The sequence below is a fragment of the Harmonia axyridis genome, chromosome X (assembly GCF_914767665.1).
Source record: "Harmonia axyridis chromosome X, icHarAxyr1.1, whole genome shotgun sequence".
Taxonomy (NCBI): Eukaryota; Metazoa; Arthropoda; class Insecta; order Coleoptera; family Coccinellidae; genus Harmonia; species Harmonia axyridis.
The window spans coordinates 32,429,989-32,434,988 of NC_059508.1; the positions used below are offsets into that span (position 1 = coordinate 32,429,989).

General features: G+C 42.2%; 1 non-coding gene across 1 annotated transcript; it reads left to right on the forward strand.

Moving 5' to 3' along the window:
* The first annotated feature begins 3,262 nt into the window (after window positions 1-3,262).
* On the forward strand, window positions 3,263-3,381 carry LOC123687427. Its single transcript, XR_006749153.1, has one exon. It is a non-coding gene; the product is annotated as a 5S ribosomal RNA (ribosomal RNA).
* The last annotated feature ends 1,619 nt before the right edge of the window (window positions 3,382-5,000 follow it).

The following is a 5,000-nucleotide window of genomic DNA, read 5'->3' on the forward strand; positions in this document are numbered from 1 at the left end:
TGTGAACATAACCCGCAACGGGCAGAGGATCACGATTTTAAGGTTGGTCGCTTAAAGGCCATTCGACTACAAAGAGACGAAGCGGACCGCGACCTCGCTGCATGAGGTTGACGAAAGCGACCCAAGATGCGAAAGCCGAAACCAACACACCTTGCCAGTACCCAAACGCCGAGGTCGGATTCGGGTCTACCACTTACCAACTGAATATCATCCTAAAAAGAACTCCAAACAGTCTAGGACAGGACCCATTCTCCACCCCTTCTATATATGTCAGGAGAACCCCGGATTCCCCTCCAGACACGATTTAGCAAACTTTTCCCGATCGATCCGACCCACCGAGGCCGTTTCGACCGTTCGCCGCGCCTACTAGAGCTGATTTCTTCGGACTCCGATCAGAAAATCCGCCGATGCATGTCGTTAACACCTAGTCCGCCTCGTCCGATCGATCGAGGCCGTTTCGACCGTTCGCCGCGCCTACTAGAGCTGATTTCTTCGGACTCCGATCAGAAAATCCGCCGATGCATGTCGTTAACACCTAGTCCGCCTCGTCCGATCGATCTAGGCCGTCTCGATCCACCCATCGCGCATCGAAAGTCGCATCTCTCGAACTCCGATCCGGAAATCGGCCGATGCATCACGTTAACTATTTCTTATATATCTAATATAATATACATCGAGACGGTAAGAATTCTTTTAATCGAAGATATACATATACTTCTCATCAATATCCAAAAGCTTATCGAAAAATAAATTACTCAACTTTTACGTGAAGAATCGTTCACCCAAACCTTATCCCCTATATATGTCAGGAGAACCCAAGGTTCCCCTCCAGACACGATTTAGCAAACTTTTCCCGATCGATCCGACCCACCGAGGCCGTCTCGACCGTCCGCTGCGCCTACTAGGGCCGATTTCTTCGGACTCCGATCAGAAAATATACCGATGCATGTCGTTAACACCTAGTCCGCCTCGTCCGATCTATCTAAACAGTCTCGACGCACCCAACACTCTTTCAAAGTCGGATTACTCGGACTCAATCTGAAAATGGACCGATGCATGACGTCAACACTTAGCCCGCCTCGTCTGATCGATCTAAGCCATCTCGACCCACCCAACACGCCTTCCAAGTCGGATCACTCGGACTTCGATCTGAAAATCTCCGGACTCATTTTTATGAATATCCCCAGTCAGTAAGAACGTTATTTCGCCAATATATACCAACAATAAACCATATTCCAATAGCTGAACCAAAAATATAATTCCCGATCCAAACGTTCTGCATCGCCCAACGCGACCACCTTCCCTATATATGTCAGGAGAGCACAGGGTTCCCCTCCAGACAACACTTACGCTCTATCCCCGACTCTCGGTCGATCGATAGGCCAGGTCAGCGGTGTCTGTTTCGGCCGAAGCTCGGACTTTGGTCAAAATGTTCCGATACAAAATTTGAACCAAGATAGATACAGATATGATTCCTTCTTAAATATACGTTGATTATCGAACAGAATATGGTAAATATTTTGCGATGACCGAGGATTTCATGAATTTTTTTTTTTTTCGAAAAAATTTTCTGTTATCGGAATTTCCTCAAATTTCATTTGGTTGCCTACTAATGCATATTAAAAACGATAATCAACAATCAGAATCATTATTTATCATTTATTTCAATTTTTATAATGAAAAACGTTCACGTCCTTTCGCGCCTCTCGATCGTCGTTTACGTGATGCATCGGTCAGCCCTAGTTTACGTGGTGCATCGGTAAGATCGAGTTCACGTTCTGCATCGGTAAGATCCAGTTCACGTGGTGCATCGGTAAGATCGAGATTACGTGGTGCATCGGTAAGATCGAGTTTACGTGGTGCATCGGTAAGATCCAATTCACGTTCTGCATCGGTAAGATCCAGTTCACGTGGTGCATCGGTGAGATCGAGTTTACGTTCTGCATCGGTGTGATCTAGTTTACGTTGTGCATCGGTAAGATCGAGATTACGTGAAGCATCGGTATGATCGAGTTTACGTTCTGCATCGGTCTGGACTTAGAGATATATTTTCGACGTGAAAATGTTCCGATACAACTTTTGAACCAGGATAGTTAGAGAGATGATTTTTTCTGGGATGTACGTTGATTGGGGAATGGATTGTGGAAAATAACTTGCCATGACCGAGGTGTTCTCGAATTTTTTTTTTTTTTCGAAAAATATTTTCTGATTTTGGATTTTACTCAAATTTGATTTCGTTGCCTTCTAATGTGTTCTAAAAGAGTAAATCAGTAATCAGAATCGAAAAATATTTTTCGGATTTTTTTTTTTTTGAAAAAAAATTTTCTGATTTTGGAATTTCCTCAAATTTGATTTGGTTGCCTTCTAATGTGTTTTTAAAGCGTAAATCAGTAATCAGAATCAATATTCATTGTCGACTTTAATTTTTATAAGGAAAAATGTTCACGTCCTTAAACGCCTCCCCATCATTAGCCCGAGTCCAAGTCGATGTCAGTCCCGAGCGGACGGTGTCAGATACTACCTATCGCCCCGGTCTGGACTTGGCGAGGTATTTCGACGTGAAATGTTCCGATACAACTTTTGAACCAGGATAGTTAGAGAGATGATTTCTTCTATGTTGTACGTTGATTGTGGAATGGATTGTGGGAAATAACTTGCCATGACCCAGGTGTTCTTGAATTTTTTTTTTTTTCGAAAAAAATTTTCTGATCTTGAAATTTCCTCAAATCTGATTGCGTTGCCTTCTAATGTGTTCTAAAAGAGTAAATCAGTAATCAGAATCAATATTCATTGTCGACTTTAATTTTTATAAGGAAAAATGTTCACGTCCTTAAACGCCTCTCCATCGTTACCACCGACTCCAAGACGATGTTAGACCGGAGCGGACGGTGTCAGATGCGACCGATCTCCCCGGTCTGGACTTAGCGAGATATTCCGACGTGAAATGTTCCGATACAAAAATTTAACTGTGATAGTTAGAGAGATGGTTCCTTTTGTGATGTACGTTGATTGTGTAATAGAATATGGAAATAAACTTGAGATGACCGAGGTCTTCTGGGATTTTTTTTTTTTTTCGAAAAATATTTTTCGATTTCGGAAATCCCTCAAATTTCATTGAGATATGTCCTAATGTGTTCTTAAAGCTTAAATCAACAATCAGAATTAATATCCAAAAGTTATTTCATTTTTTATGAGGAAAAACGTTCACGTCCTTTCCGCTCCCAAAAAGTGAGATATCATAGAAAATATCGCAATATATGTTGTTTACGGCCATACCACGCTGAAATTGCCAGTTCTCGTCAGAACACTGAAGCCAAGCAGCGTCGGGCGCGGTTAGTACTTGGATGGGTGACCGCTTGGGAACACCGCGTGCTGTAAGCTTTTTTTTTACGTTCTGCATCGGTCTGCCGAGATAACGTGGTGCATCGGTATGATCGAGTTTACGTTCTGCATCGGTAAGATCGAGATTACGTGATGCATCGGTAAGATTGAGATTACGTGGTGCATCGGTAAGATCGAGATTACGTGGTGCATCGGTAAGATCGAGTTTACGTGGTGCATCGGTAAGATCCAATTCACGTTCTGCATCGGTAAGATCCAGTTCACGTGGTGCATCGGTGAGATTGAGATTACGTGGTGCATCGGTAAGATCGAGTTTACGTGGTGCATCGGTAAGATCCAATTCACGTTCTGCATCGGTAAGATCCAGTTCACGTGGTGCATCGGTAAGATTGAGATTACGTGGTGCATCGGTAAGATCGAGTTTACGTGGTGCATCGGTAAGATCCAATTCACGTTCTGCATCGGTAAGATCCAGTTCACGTGGTGCATCGGTAAGATTGAGATTACGTGGTGCATCGGTAAGATCGAGTTTACGTGGTGCATCGGTAAGATCCAATTCACGTTCTGCATCGGTAAGATCCAGTTCACGTGGTGCATCGGTAAGATGGAGATTACGTGGTGCATCGGTAAGATCGAGATTACGTGGTGCATCGGTAAGATCTACTTTACGTTCTGCATCGGTCTGCCCTTGTTTACGTGGTGCATCGGTAAGATCGAGATTACGTGAAGCATCGGTATGATCGAGTTTACGTTCTGCATCGGTCTGCCCGATATTACGTGGTGCATCGGTTCAGCCCTAGTTTACGTTGTGCATCGGTCTGGACTTAGAGATATATTTTCGACGTGAAAATGTTCCGATACAACTTTTGAACCAGGATAGTTAGAGAGATGATTTTTTCTGTGATGTACGTCGATTGGGGAATGGATTGTGGAAAATAACTTGCCATGACCGAGGTGTCCTCGAATTTTTTTTTTTTTTTGAAAAAAATTTTTTGATTGTGGAATTTTCTCAAATTTGATTTGGTTGCCTCCTAATGTGTTCTAAAAGAGTAAATCAGTAATAGGAATCGAAAAATATTTTTCGGATTTTTTTTTTTTTCGAAAAAAATTTTCTGATCGTGGAATTTCCTCAAATTCGATTTGGTTGCCTTCTAATGTGTTTTTAAAGCGTAAATCAGTAATCAGAATCAATATTCATTGTCGACTTTAATTTTTATAAGGAAAAATGTTCACGTCCTTAAACGCCTCCCCATCATCAGCCCGAGTCCAAGTCGATGTCAGTCCCGAGCGGACGGTGTCAGATACTACCTATCGCCGAGGTCTGGACTTGGCGAGATATTACGACGTGAAATGTTCCGATACAACTTTTGAACCAGGATAGTTAGAGAGATGATTTCTTCTATGTTGTACGTTGATTGTGGAATGAAATACGGAAAATAACTCGCCATGACCGAGGTGATTACGATTTTTTTTTTTTTTTTGAAAAAAATTTTCTGATCGTGGAATTTTCTCAAATTTGATTTGGTTGCCTCCTTATATGTTCTAATAGCGATAATCAACAATCAGAATCAAAATCCATGATCGGGTTTGATTTTTATAAGGAAAAATGTTCACGTCCTTTTTTTCAACCCCGACTCATTGACGATGTTAGAACCGAG